Below are 15,581 nucleotides of genomic sequence, written 5' to 3' on the forward strand. Positions count from 1 at the left end.
TGTGGACGGTATTATTCTATATCTGGATGCAGATCGAGCTAATATCCCCAAAACACTTGATAGGTTTAACGAGTTTACGTTAATCGGGTGCTATAAGATCAATCACAGCAAATTAGAAATCTTGTTGTTTAATGGTTCGTTGAGGATCTTCCTATTGTACTTAAACAGCAGTGGGTGCCCACTCATCATATTAGATATCTCGGTGTCTATGTCACCTCCAACGTTCTTGATCTGTATGAGATAATTTATTATGCAATGCTCGTAAAAGTTAAAACAATGTTCGAATCCTGGAGGTTTATTTCCATTATAGGCCAAGTTGCTCTAATTAAAATATCCATTCAGCCTCTTTTTTTGTTGTTTTTGTTTTCAAATGTACCTATTTGACTTAGTAAACAATTTTTTAAGGAAGTGGACAGTCTAAGTAGAAGATTTATATAGCAACAACAGCATCCTCGTATTGATTTGTCGGTTATCCAATTAGACAAGGACCAAGGTGGGTTGGCTCTACCTATTTTTATTAATACTTAAGACTGGAGAGAGCCTTTAGGTAGATATGTATTTCAAACGGGCCGGTGAGCGATGTTCTCAACCTGGGCTCTGTCTACGCCCCACTCATGATGCAGAGAGACACTACAACGTCCCTTGGTGCAACACTCCTGGACTTGCCGGTGGCCATCCTAATTCTGGGGGAGACATGAACGATGTCATGTCCATATGGCAGGATAGATGGCCGGGAAGAAGGGGAGACCTGGGGTAAACTCCCCTTAAAACCTCAGAATCTTTGGGGCTGGCTGATCTGTAGAGGTCCCAACACAAGACGGAACGCCAATACACACACCTATCAGCTCAGAACGGTAGTTTCTCCCAACTAGAATATATGTTCACTTACTGCGACGGTATGGGCCACTTTCAAAACACTCAGCATCTAGAGCGGGGTATTTCAGACCATTCCCCGGTAGTTACCTTTCTAGCAGGACCAGTGGTGTACAATGTCCTTCCACTCCAAATGGAGGCATGGCACCTGAAGAATAGGAAAACATGAGGTCAGATAGTGGAGGGTACTGAACGCTATTTTCAATACAACATGGGGTCGGTGGCCTCGCCATCTACCCTTTGGGAGGCCTACGAGGCAGTGATACAGAGACACGCTCAGGCAGTCCTGGGGTAATGAAAAATTAAGACACAGCACTATACCAGAATTTGGAAAGGGAGATTAAATATCTAGAAGCTGAGATACTGAAGGGGGGGATCAGGGGGTGGACATGGTACTCTGCTTGCGTCTTCGGCAACGAGAACTGAAGGACATTGCAGAAAATGTCATGAGGGCTCACGCCCTAGCGGTACAGAGGAAACGTTATGACGTAGGCTATAAGGCTACCAGGCTCATTGCCTGGCTGGACAAATGGAATTGGGTAACCGAACTTCACGACCATGAGGGGGAATACACACCGGAAATAGGGAAATAGCTGAGACATGCACAGCATATTACGAAAATACATATGCATCCAAGTCCCGTAGGTCTGAGGCAGACTGCACGGAGCTACTGGCGACCATGACATTAAAGGTCTTCTCAGAGAAGATTGGGAGCGTCTGGACGGGGACTTGACAGTAGAGGAAATTGAGGGGGCACTCATGAGGTTGCAGTCGGGTAAGGCAGTGGAACCTAATGGCCTCCCCCTTGAATTGTTTAAATACGTAACTCATAACATAGCACCTCACCTCCTCAATATGTGTCTGGCTGGAAGAGATGCAGGGGCCATCCCAGAGGACTAGAGAATGGCCACAATTGTGGTAATCCCCAAGAATGGTAAGCCTGCAAAGGCTTGAAGTTCATACCGCCCTATGTCCCTCTTCAATATGGAACCAAAAGCACTTGCTAAGGTCGTGGCAAATTGACTGCCGGAAGTTATAAATTCAGTGATTCATCCTGACCAATCCGGCTTTATGCCGAGACGGAGCATCTGTCTCATATCTACGACGCCTGTACGGGGTTGTGCAGATGACAACGAAACCAGAGGCGGAGGAGGCTGCAATTCACTCGTTGGACGCGAGAATGGCCTTCGATAGTGTTGAGTGGGCGTATATTTTTGACGGTCTTGCCTAGATTGGGGTTTGGCCCCAAATTACAGTGCACTGCACCATTGGCAAGAGTACGCGTGAATGGGGTTACCTCACAAGTTTTAGAGTTAAGCAGGGGCACATATGTCACCTATGATCTGTGCCCTTGCCCTAGAGCCCCTGGCAGCCTGGGTACGTCAGGACCCCTGGTTCGAGGAATTATGAGAGGAGGGGAGTGGGAGGAACGGATTTCCCTCTACGTATATGATATCCTGCTCTACATGATGAGGCTCCGCTTCTCGATTCTGTGGATTCTTCACATCCTCGACCTATTTGGGAGCTACTCAGGCAATCAAATTAACTGGGATAAGTCCCTGCTCTTCCTGCTCTCAGAGGGGTGGAACTGTTCCTTCCACTCCGCTGCCTGGCTCCGGTGGAGAGCCGGGGGTTTCCGTTATTTAGGAGCCCACGTGACCAGAAGTTAGCTAGACTTCCTACAATATATAACCTATTCCCTCTATTGGTTCACTTTCGGACACGACCCACTGGCGTGAGCTAACAATTTGCTTAATGAGGAGAGCCGTGCTTTTTAATATGATGACCCTCCCACACATGCAATACATACTCCAAAACACACCTTTTAGATTCCCCAACAGCTTTTTCTGTAAAGTCAACAGTGCACTACGGATGCTACTTGGGGACGGGGTACAGCGTTTATATCCCTAGTGAAACTACAGCGCAGGGTCTTTGATGGAGGCCTAGCAGTCCTGGTCCTCCGAGCCTACTATTGGGTGGCCCTGTTGATAGTGGTGAATGACTGGGTGTTTGGGAGAGACAAGCCAGCTTATAAGGTAGACCACTTGGCAATGGGTGATCGGGGATACCCGGCTCTTCTATAGGGGATGGGGAAGAGAGAATTGCTTCTGTTTCACACCCAGGCGGTAGTGCAGGCTTTGCGGATGACCAACCGACACCTGGGGTGGATGGACAAATTGACAGCGGAAACCCCTGTATGGGAGAGCGATAGCCATGGGGATGAGAAGAAACTGCGAAGTCACATGCAATGGCATCTGATAGGAATAGATAAGCTGGGAGACGTCTGGAGGGGGGATCACTGCTAGCCTTTGAAGAGCTGCGGACAGAATATGCTCTAGACCAGAGAGAGATGTTTCGTTACATGCAGCTACGACACACACTAAGGTGCCATCTGCCCAAGGAGGAACACCTGCCAGACTATTCCCCTATGGAGGACCGACTGCTCCTAGATCCCATGCCCACTAAGGCAGTCTCTCTAGTATACAAAAATATAATGAATAATTTGCCGGAACCTCTTCTTCCACTGCGTGAGGCATGGGCAGAGGGTGTGGGCCCCAGGAAAATGAAGAATGGGGAGAGGCCCTGCAGAGCCCCAGGGAGGTAGCCATATGGGCCTGATTCCGCTTGGTACAACTCCGTGTGTTACATAGGTCGTACTTCTCTAGATCCAGACTACACCAGAAGGGCCGATGTGAATCGGCCATATGTGCCAGGGGATCTGGTAACATATGTACTTTATACAGTACGATCTGAGGTTGTCCATTAATCCAATGCTTCTGGAGCGGGGTCACAGGGGTGATGAAGGGGGTCACTGTACTGACAGTCCCACTAGAGCCAAATGGCTGATCCTCGTTATTGCAAGAGAGGGGGGGAAATTGGCCCTAATACTCTATTCAGTGGCGTGCCACAGCCTCTAGAGTAGCAAAACGTAATCTGGCTAGACTCTAAGGAGCGAGCAGACCCCCAACGGTCAAGGAATGGGAAGAGGCTCTTGACTGGTGTTAGCTGGCAGAACGCGAGATATACCAAACCCGAGGATATCCCCATAAATTTGAAAAGATAGGGGGACCTAGGCCAGAGGCTGAGTGGGCGGGAGGGGAGGGTGCAGGGTAGTTTCACCCCGAAAGTACACTGTAGATAACATCCTTTACAACACACTGTACAGTGCACTGGGTTGGGTAGCTGGGAGTTAGCTTTCGATCAGAAATGTCAAGGCCCCCTGTGAGTGGCCTAATATGCTTATATCTGCTGTTGAATTGTTTTTCATTGACTCTGAACAACTGCTCTATAAAAATAGTTCTAAAGAAAATTCTACCAGGCAGCCTTTATCGATTATAATGCACGTCTATATGCTGATCCATTCTCACCGGATGCATTTTCTTAAGTTTGATGGTGCAGGAGCTAGGGTTGGAGGCCGCGTTTTTCTGAAATCATGGAAAATCAAGAAAACAAGATACTAAAAGCAATAATTTTGCGTAATAATGAATTAGGCTTAAAATATAAGATTTTTGATGGTCATCCTTTTTTTTCTTTACAGGATTGTGATAGTCAAGGCTTGCGGATCCCTCAATCCACAATTGCAATTTGGAATAGATTGGTGTTTGATACACTATCTGATTTTAGTATCAATGGTAGATGGTAGACCTGGCAGCAGGTAGGTCAGTTAATTTATGAGAACCCATCCCCACGGTTTAGTTTTGCATACATTTCCAGTTGCTTGTTGAAACTCCATCTGATTTTGATCCATTTACTGCAAACTTTTTAAAACTGTTTCATAAGCTTAATATGACCGGAGTTGGTACCAAGCGGTACATTTGCCACTTCAGCAGTGCTATATCCCAAAGCATCTCTAAAAAGATGTATCAGTTACTGGATGTGGTTTTTCTCAAAATCCCTGGACCGATATTTTCGTTTTGAGACCCAAACTGTTTCGGGTTGCCAATCTTAAACAAAGGAATTTTTTCACTAGATGGGCCCTATATTATACCAACAATTTCCTAATAAATGTTTTTCAAATGTTTCAAATAATTGCTTCTCATTTATCACAATGGCACAGGGAGATTGGGCACTTTTTCACTTGTTCTGACCTGTATTTGTTTTGGCACCAGATATTTTTTTTTTATCTCTACGATTATCTAAAAGGGTGGAGCTAGGCTTATTAGTATCACTTTATGGGGGTATTGACTGATAATGAAGCTTTCACGTAATTAGAGCAGAAGTTCATTTTTATGGCAGATTTGATAGCTAGATCACTCATTTTACAGTGCTGGAAATCTTCTAGATGTCCATCTTTTGGCCAATGGCAAACCAAAATGAGTAGGATACGACAGCTAGAATATATGTATGGCAAGAGAGTCGACAAATACGAGCAGTTGTGGGGTTATTTCCCGCTGTATACAGCAGGGGATAATGCTATATAAGAACAGCTGGAAATACGTATTTGTTGATATTGAGAGTTTTTTCCTGATAGCTTCTTCAAGCTATTTGTTTTGTGTATTGCTCTTTTTCACTTTTTAAGCATTTTTGCACATTGCATATTGCCCTTTGTCTGAATGTTTTATGCACCTTACTGATAACATTTTGATTATGAGGTTACAATTCTGCTTGCTTATTTAAGCAGATTGAAATTATGCCCTTGAATTTCTGCAGTTTCATTGCACTTGTTAACTTTGCACTTTAAATATTTATGACTGGCAGATGAATTATTATTCTAGGAATCAAGCACTTTAATGTCAAGCTTTTTCTGCTATGCCTTTTTTTTTTTTAACTATTTCTTGAATTTTTAAGGATGCCACTTTGCACTGTAAAATGTTTTATTGATTTTGTTCTCTATCTGCGGTGGGGTAAGATTTTTACCAAAAAAAAGAACAAAGGGGGTATAGTAGTATGACTGTTGTCTTTTTGATACCTACCTAACCTGTTATTTTAGGAAAAGATAGCTTGCTTTACACCACTCCAATAAGTTTGTTACTATACTCTTAAACAACCACCTAATAAAAAAATATATATAAAAAACTTATGGCGACATATAAAACATGTTTTTCACAAGGCTCTCGGGTCAGAGAAGAGCTGGGCTAAGATTTGGAAAATGAGAACTACCAAATTGGTGCAATATTTCAGTCTTCGCTGAAACAATGGAAGCAGGGTAAGCCTATCTTCACCACATTGTCTCTTTTTTTACCCTGTAATGTCATTTAGTACTAATAATGGAAGTGAAAGTTGTTCTGGAAAGAAGTTAAAAAACGTCTTGTAAAAACAAAGGTCCTTAATATTGAAATAATTTATTGGGCTAATGGGCTTGCAAGGAGGGGTGAGTACAGCAGCGTAACAGGAGGCAGGCAGATTCGCTCTTGCACCACCACAGCATCAACCTACCATGCACTTTGTCTCTTACCCATGTGCAGGCTGCCAGTCTGGTTGGGGTCTGAGCTACAACCCCACTAGAACTCGCCTGATTGGTGCTTGTCTGTATTTAGGAGCTTGAGAGGGGCTTTAGGTGTGAACTCTAGCTCAAACATTTGTCTTCCTTCGGCCTAGCAGGAATAGGTAGAATCTGGGCCTTTTAGAGATTGCGTAGGTCATGCTTGCTTTGCCTGCCTTGAATGTACTTCCATTTTCTTTCCTACTTAAATGGGTGAATTTATTCAGTGGTAGGAGGTATCCCTGCCTTTAAATAAATAAATATTCAACTTGTGATTGGATACTGCTAATGTCACCGATTCCCACTCTTGTCCTTTTTTGCATTCGTATTGCAATTAAAATGTGCATGTCTATCTCTACATGCCCTGGCTCAAAGCACTAATACCTCGATAACTGCACCTCAGGGGTCATCATGTATGACATGAAAACACTTCACACATAGGCTCAAAACAAAAACCCTACATGGTGTAGCTTTTTATCCGTGTGGGAAAGTGCTTCAATACCGCACGTAGGGGTAGAAAGCGGTAGATAATTGCTGCAATACAATACAGTATAGCTCTGTAATACTTGTATGGTTACAGAGTAGGTTATTGTAGTGATTCAGGTTTGTGTAGTGCTCTACCACTCTGCAAGGTCAACTCAAAACACTTATGTAGGAGTTGTAGATTTCAAGGTGGTTGTACTTTTTAAAATGAAAATAAATAGGTTTAGAGTCTGTGGAAGTAGTTTGTTTTACCTACACTCTAAAGAAAAAAGAATAGCTTCAACGATCAGTTACAACCTTATTGTTTAAATGTATTATCTTTGCAGGCTTATTAGGTTTATGTCCCTCCGATCTGGCCCGTCGATTGAGGTGAAATTCATTCACTACGTATTCACAAAGGCATTAGTAGGAAATGCCATTATGTTATAATAAAAGTGAGAGAGACCCCTTTGACCAACCAGGGGAATAGGGTACTACTGTCTGGTAGAAATGAAATTCCCGTGGTACAACTTAATCTAACAATTAATATTGTTGGGAAACCAAATTATTATATCCAAATACACAGTATTAAGCCCATGTGCTAGGATATGACTAATTCATGCAAATCATGCCATTATACAATTCAGTAAAAACAAAATATTTTATTAAAACCCAGTTAAAAACAGACAAAAACAATTTATGATCCTGTCACAAATGTATCTAAGACATACACATGTCATATATACTAAAAACAAGTTCCTCTAAATTCAGGGGCACAACTATTACCCCTTATTCAAGTGCAGTTTTTGGACCCTACAGAACACAATCGCTACGTCTAACAATTAACAATCCCACAGATTTATAACAGAGAGACAGAAACAGACAGTATAATTTGTCATTGGGGTAACACATCCGTTAATAAATTTCAAAAGGCTTTTCATACACACAATCTGAAAATATAGTGTTTACAAGAAAAGCTGTTCCCACAGATTGTGTTGTAGTGCTGCGTCGACGCGTTTCGATGGTTTGAATTAATTATCCATCTTTTTCAAGACAAAATATATTTCATCGTCTCTCTTATTGTAGGCACTGGTTGGTTGCCGTTGTGAAAAGCTCCTGTTGGCAAATATATCAATATTACAAGTTTGTATTGATATCAACCACTACTTTTTTACATTACACCTTCATCGTGTATTCTTAAAAGTCATCTTATGTTAAAACATATTAGTGTCTATACATATGACCATGTTCTAAATTTACTTCATCTTTGAATTTAATAATTCAATTTTAGCTAGGACAATGCCAATCGTATTACCATGGGGATGATATTTACATACACATCAACCTTAGGCTTCTTATATCCTATCAAATGGGCTACTCATACCAGAATATCCTAAGTTATTCAACGTATTGGGTGTAAATATTGGATTTAATAAATACCTTATACCATAACTCGTTCTCCTCGGATTCGTCTATTGTCTAATTATTTTCTATAAATTGTCGCACAGCCATCTGAAAATGTAATAATATAAATCAGGCTGTTGCCTTATAATAAGATTCAAGCCATTTATTGTTTTGACACTTATGCCTCTTATTTTGTTTTAAGAACCGCCTCATATCGTAAAATAGGGTAAACCTCATTCCTTTAACACTTGAAAACCCCTTATAACAATAGGCAAGAGATATCCCTCCTTAATTTTAAGCACCAGGTCAATGGATTATCAAATTATGGTATTAGTGCTGTACAGAGTCGCATCTAATCACCTTATTCAGCGATGGAAATAGTGATCCGAGACACTTATCCTTCGTCTTGTCAGTGTGAAGCAGATTATTTCTTGTTTATTAACCCGTCCTCAACTCGTCTTTAAATGGTTTTTACCTAAAAATGAACCATTCAAGTGAAACTAAGTATTGTTTTTTTGTCACTGCATATTATTCCCAAACATCCAAATTGAAATGCCTACCGTCTTGTTTGTAGGAAACCGCTTGGCATATTTTTATGGAGTTGCAGTATAAAGCGGATCGTTGCCTAGTTACAGTATTGTCTTCTTTGGTTGGCCACAACAGTGCCTGTAAAATACACAGAATACCGTGGTAGAAATAAGTTGGGGTGCCGTAACCTATAGTTAGTTTAGTATACGGCAAAAAAGGCAGTGCCTGTAAAATACACAGAATACCGTGGTAGAAATAAGTTGGGGTGCCGTAACCTATAGTTAGTTTAGTATACGGCAAAAAAGGTTCTAACTAAAATTGTGACCTAATAGTACAGTGAAACCCGACCCAATAGCCTCACCGTCTCGGTAATCCTGTGTTGTTTCCAATGGGTTCTTCTTGTCCTCGAAACTAGCCGCATTCGGCGAATCCTTAACTTACCCTATTTAAATACCCAAAGAGGCATGCTCCAATTGGTCCATTCAAGAATTACAAACAGGTGTACTTTCGTGTTTCCCGCGTTTAGCTTTGAAAAAATTTTTTTGGGCTGTGAACAATTAGATCATGTGGATGCTGCCTACGGTAACCCGGACGTACAAATTCCGGAAGTAATGTGCAACCAAACATCCGGTTCAGGTCGGACCAAGTCGGCAGGATAGGCAAAACATGCGCATACTACCTAGAATAACCCGGATGTGCTTGTTGTCACAGTTTCATAACTTGATGGATCCGCTAAATAAACACAAATAATATCGCTATTGCTGTTGATCCCATGGAGGTACCTACACACACATTTGGAAATACTATTTTGTTATATTGTGCATGATTATACCTACGCGTACTGCCTATGGTAACCCGGATGCACTAGTTATCATAATCTCGTAACTTTATTGATCTAGTAGGCAAACACAGACAAAGTCACTATTGCTGCTAAAACCATACAAGTGCCTACAACCACCATTGGTTACTATTTTATTGTGTTATGCCGGTTTTTACCAAATACAGATTTATAGGGTTATAAAGAAATTAGCCACCTTTCTAATAATTATAGTTTTGCCCACTAAATAGTGTCAAATTTCAATGTTGAGTTTATATAATACAAAATGGTGGAAATTCTCATTAGTTGTTTCAGTTGTGTTTCAGCATGAGGTATTATTATTTACCCACAACCTAAGAATTTTATTTACTATTTTCATTTTTATTTTTATTTATATTTTGTGGGTCTACATTAAGGGAACTGTCCTATACATTACACTATATATCATAAATTTGCTACCAGTTTCATCCAGTCCTCCCTAGTGTTCATGCCTTTGTCTATGGTATCTAAATGACACATAAACCACTGTTCTCGCATTTTTCTAATTGCATCAATATTACCACCTCTTCGATTTATAGTTATTTTCTCCAATATGAACCACTGAAACTCATTGTATTGATGGTTAGCTTTGGCATAGTGGTCTGTAAGGGGTGCATTTTCTTTCTTATTTTTTAATGCCGATCTATGTTCGAGTAGTCTGATGCGTAGTTCCCTGCCAGTCTCACCCACGTAGCCCTTGCCACATGGGCAGATCAGCAGGTAAACTAGGTTTTTACTACGGCAGTTGTATAGTGTTTTCGCAACCATAGTTTTACCATTGAAGTTCAGGCTTTTTTGTTTAATGCAATTGGGACAAATAGAACATGTACCACAGGCACAGTTCCCTGTAGCTGCTTGGTTACACAGAGTGGTTTGAGTATTGCTCTCAATTGTTTTATAGGTTTTTACCAATGCATTTCTTATAGTTTTATTTCTCCGAAAAGAGAAAAGGGGTTTAGGCATAGGTGTTGATATTCCATCATTAAGAATTTTCCAATTGCGGTTGACTATATTTTTTATTTTGTTACTCAAACCTGAATATTGGCTAACAAATACAATTTTATTTAGATTTCTGTTGTTCTTCTCTTTATTACTGTTTAAGAGACTCTCCCTGTCATAAAATCTTGCACGCTTAAAAGAGTGCTTGATTAATTTTCTGGGGTATCCTCTTTCTTTCAGTTTAATTTCCATTCTTTCAGCATGGTAATAGAAATCAGTGAGGTTTGTACAGTTACGGCGTAACCTTAAAAACTCACCGAATGGAATGTTATCTCTTTGTGACTTAGGGTGATTACTGTCGTATTTCAACAAGGTATTCTTGTCAGTGGGTTTTGAAAATAATTCCACCTCAAGATGTCCTTGTGTGTCTTTTATTTTAATGTCCAAAAAATCGACACTTTTGTCACTAAAATTAGCCGTAAACCTCAGATTGTCATCTCCTTTATTAAGCCATTCTAGGAAATTCATGAGCTCATTTTCTGCACCGTTCCAGATAAAAATTATATCGTCTATAAAACGATGCCAGTGGAGGACATTTTCAAAAAAAGGTGCCATCTCATTGTAGATGTGTTTGCGCTCAAAATGGCTTACATAAAGACAGGCCAAACTGGGGGCACATGTGGCCCCCATACTTGTCCCTTTAACTTGTTTATATAGCTCATCTTTGAATAAAAAAATGTTGTTCTTCAGTACCAACTTAATACAATTTAAAATGAAATGGCATTGATCACCATTCAAATTCTCCTCCTCTAAAATAGATGCCATAACCCGTATCGTATCATCTTGGGGGATATTTGTGTATAATGCTTCAATGTCAAGGGTGACTAGATATTGAGTCACCCTATTGAAGCTGAGTCCCTCAAAAATAGAAATTGTGTGGGCTGTGTCTTTCAGGTATGATTCCTGTTTTTGGACAATCGGTCTTAAAAAGTAGTCAGCATATTTACTTAATGGCTCAAGTAATGAGCCCAAGCTACTCACAATTGGTCTCATTGGTGGGTTCGCTATATCTTTGTGTATCTTTGGTAACCCATAAATTGCGGGGATTATTGTTAAAAAGAAACTTATATTCGTCATCACAGATCACTCCTTCTTCTCTACCCTTATTTAGGAACTGAGAGACTTCTTTTTTTAGGCCCACAATTACAGAGAAAGGGACACGTATATAGTGGTCTACCACATTTAGCAGTGATCTCATTCTATTTTCATAATCTAATGTGTCCAGGACCACCACCCCTCCACCCTTATCTGCAGGTTTGATGGTAATTTGGTTGCAGTCTTGTAATGATTTGAGTGCTTTTCTCTGATTGGGTAGAAGATTATTTGTTTGGTTAGATGTTGTTCCTAAACTGGTTTTTATTTCTATTTCTACTATTTTTTCAAATAGCTCGATATTTTTGTCCAGTTGACTGAGGTTAGGAGTAAAGGTAGATTTTGGTTTAAAACCTGTAGTATTATGGGTTGGTTCATAATTTCTGTCTTTGAAAAAGTTATTTAATCTGATTTTCCTAAAAAAACTTCTCATGTCCTTTTCTAATTCAAATTTATTGGGAGGAGCAGTGGGGGCAAAACTAAACCCTTTTTTAGTACATCCTCTTCTTCATTAGTTAGTGTCTTACTAGAAAGGTTGATGATAGGAATCGCAACTACCTCCAGTACCTCTGATTTCTTGTTTTTAAATAATCCTGCGCTTGGTAGTTTTGAGGTGGATGGTTCCTCATTTGTTCTTCTCTCCCATAATTCCTGTAGTTCCTCTGTCCTCGGTTCGGGCGTCCCCCTAAAAAAGGCTCACGTTCATAATTGGCACCTGGTCTACCTTGCTGCTCATTGGTATGTTCTTCCTCACTACCAGATCCCGATGATTCAGAGAAGGTAATTCTCTTGCTGCCCCCTCTTGAGTACACCGGTTTTTGGTACTGTGGTTTTTCCCACCTCTGTTCTCTTTGGGTGTTATAATATTCTTTATTAAGAAACGGATATACCAGTTCAGCACTAAATTTATCAATGTCTTTTCTGAGTTTGGTAGTTTTTTTATTTATAAGTTATTCCCGATACCCATTAGTTTCCGATTCTAACTCTTCTAATTTCTTTTTTGCATCATCCAAAGCTGTATTTTGTTTAAGTGATGTTTCTAATTCTTCAATTTGTTTTCGCTCGATAATCATTACTTCTTGCGCAGTTTCTATTATAAGGATAAGCCAATCCCTACTGCAGCGATTAGCTATATGTGTCCATACCTCAAGGAATTTTTGATTTTCAATAAAAAGTCCAGGTTCATTTCTAATGCGTAACCCTATAGGTATTACTCCGGCTTTTAGGTATTCAATTAGAAACTCAGCGTGAAGTTCGGTCCTAATTAATTTCTTCTTTAAATTTGCTCATGGCTACTATTATTAATCATACTTTTAGTGCCACCTCGTGGGTTTTGATTTATCAACCTATTGAATTGGTCCTCGGTGAAACCGAATGTTTTAAACTTATCCATATTGTCCACCGGGCTAACTGTTTGAATGTTGGTTATGAACCAAATGCAAAAAAATTCCTCCTCTCCAGTCCACACGGACTGTGCTGAAAATGTTATAATAAAAGTGAGAGAGACCCCTTTGACCAACCAGGGGAATAGGGTACTACTGTCTGGTAGAAATGAAATTCCCGTGGTACAACTTAATCTAACAATTAATATTGTTGGGAAACCAAATTATTATATCCAAATACACAGTATTAAGCCCATGTGCTAGGATATGACTAATTCATGCAAATCATGCCATTATACAATTCAGTAAAAGCAAAATATTTTATTAAAACCCAGTTAAAAACAGACAAAAACAATTTATGATCCTGTCACAAATGTATCTAAGACATACACATGTCATATATACTAAAAACAAGTTCCTCTAAATTCAGGGGCACAACTATTACCCCTTATTCAAGTGCAGTTTTTGGACCTTACAGAACACAATCGCTACGTCTAACAATTAACAATCCCACAGATTTATAACAGAGAGACAGAAACAGACAGTATAATTTGTCATTGGGGTAACACATCCGTTAAATTCAAAAGGCTTTTCATACACACAATCTGAAAATATAGTGTTTACAAGAAAAGCTGTTCCCACAGATTGTGTTGTAGTGCTGCGTCGACGCGTTTCGATGGTTTGATATAATACAAACTTGTAATATTGATATATTTGCCAACAGGAGCTTTTCACAACGGCACCCAACCAGTGCCTACAATAAGAGAGACGATGAAATATATTTTGTCTTGAAAAAGATGAATAATTAATTCAAACCATCGAAACGCGTCGACGCAGCACTACAACACAATCTGTGGGAACAGCTTTTCTTGTAAACACTATATTTTCAGATTGTGTGTATGAAAAGCCTTTTGAAATTTATTAACGGATGTGTTACCCCAATGACAAATTATACTGTCTGTTTCTGTCTCTCTGTTATAAATCTGTGGGATTGTTAATTGTTAGACGTAGCGATTGTGTTCTGTAGGGTCCAAAAACTGCACTTGAATAAGGGGTAATAGTTGTGCCCCTGAATTTAGAGGAACTTGTTTTTAGTATATATGACATGTGTATGTCTTAGATACATTTGTGACAGGATCATAAATTGTTTTTGTCTGTTTTTAACTGGGTTTTAATAAAATATTTTGTTTTTACTGAATTGTATAATGGCATGATTTGCATGAATTAGTCATATCCTAGCACATGGGCTTAATACTGTGTATTTGGATATAATAATTTGGTTTCCCAACAATATTAATTGTTAGATTAAGTTGTACCACGGGAATTTCATTTCTACCGGAAATGCCATTATGTCATTTTGGATGCCAAAGTTTCATTGACATCATCTGCTGTTGTCTGATATTTAAATGAGCACATCAGATTTATCTAATCCCCGTTCGAAGATTAGGAATCTCCACGTGCATAAATACTGTCTTTTCTTGCTTTACCGGCAATGATGGTCCGGTGTTGAGGAATATGTGACGTTACAACGCAATCAAAATGATCGCGGAACGTTACATCGTTGGAGGGCGCTGGACTTTGGAATAGTATGATTTACTATTCCAACACCAGTCTACGTACAATAGGGAAGGTGTTGGAATAGTAAATTATACTATTCCTAAGGTAAGAGCGCCATCCAGCGCAAGTCGTTGTAATGACTTGCGTTGTATTACCCGCGATGTAAAGGCATTGCGATGCAATGCCCGCGTGGTAATGGATGTTTCCCGGTGTTGAGTGGGTTTGCTACACTGATGAGAATTATCCTAGCAATTCTTAACAGTCCTAGAATGTTGTAACGATTTTCATATTGTTTTTGATGAACATTTCTATCTGTTCATTTTAGCCTGCTGCTGAGGGCAATAATAGCTGTTAAAAGCCGTGAACAAGAGTTATAGGCCTGAGCAACAGGCAAGGCTGGAATAGGCAGATTGAGAAACCAACCAATTTGTCAGAAATGTGAGCTAGTACACACTATCTGCCCTTCAGACAAGAAACCGTATGCTGACACCTGCATAAAGAAAACAAAACTACATTTACATTTACCGGCATGCAACGCGAGTCACGCATCTCGTGACTCGGACGTTACGCCCGGAAAGAATAAGGACGGCGGCGGCCTGGAAGCGCCGCCGATTATTCTTCTGGAATCGCAGAATCGGATTTCTCCGGCCACTCCACGGATTACCCCCGGTGGTAAGAGTGCTCGCGCACTACTCGTCGACCGCCTGCTGCTGCCATAGATCGTGGTGAGTTCACCGGTTCTTTCCAAAAGGACTTCCCTGTCGGATGAGAAGCGCGGGACTCGCGGTCTCTTGCAGGGGAGCTTGTGTGTGCTTGCACTCAATCCAGTGATCGGCTCGCTGCTGCAACTACACGGTGGTGAGTACACCGCGCTTTCCATAGACTCCCCTGTTGGACGACACACGCATTATTACGGTCTCTTGTAGGGGAGTTTAGGTGCCTAGAACGGCACTTGGGATTGCTTTTTTCCCTGTTGGTAAAACCGTGAAGTTCCTCCGGTTTTGTG

The 15,581-nt window shown here is 40.4% G+C and overlaps 1 protein-coding gene and 1 long non-coding RNA gene across 8 annotated transcripts in view; one reads left to right on the top strand and one right to left on the bottom strand.

The window, feature by feature from the left end:
- The window catches only part of LOC146798137 (uncharacterized), a 271,358-nt gene that overhangs the window by 52,241 nt on the left and 203,536 nt on the right, over positions 1–15,581 (top strand). For 3 of the 5 annotated variants that reach the window (XR_014969114.1, XR_014969111.1, XM_085627935.1), the window contains exon 2: positions 4,412–4,528. The exons of the other annotated variants lie outside the window; for them this stretch is intronic. The gene's annotated coding sequence lies outside the window, so the exon portion shown is untranslated. The remainder of the gene's footprint in view (positions 1–4,411; positions 4,529–15,581) is intronic. 5 annotated transcript variants of the gene reach the window in all.
- Positions 7,439–15,581, bottom strand: part of LOC146798138 (uncharacterized) — a 155,049-nt gene continuing 146,906 nt past the window's right edge. For 2 of the 3 annotated variants that reach the window (XR_014969117.1, XR_014969115.1), the window contains 2 exons: positions 8,198–8,269; positions 7,439–7,873 (listed from right to left, as the gene is read on the bottom strand). This is a non-coding gene — a long non-coding RNA (uncharacterized LOC146798138). The remainder of the gene's footprint in view (positions 7,874–8,197; positions 8,270–15,581) is intronic. The other variant, XR_014969116.1, reaches the window with a different exon arrangement.

Source organism: Triturus cristatus, chromosome 9, assembly GCF_964204655.1.
Source record: "Triturus cristatus chromosome 9, aTriCri1.1, whole genome shotgun sequence".
NCBI lineage: Eukaryota > Metazoa > Chordata > Amphibia > Caudata > Salamandridae > Triturus > Triturus cristatus.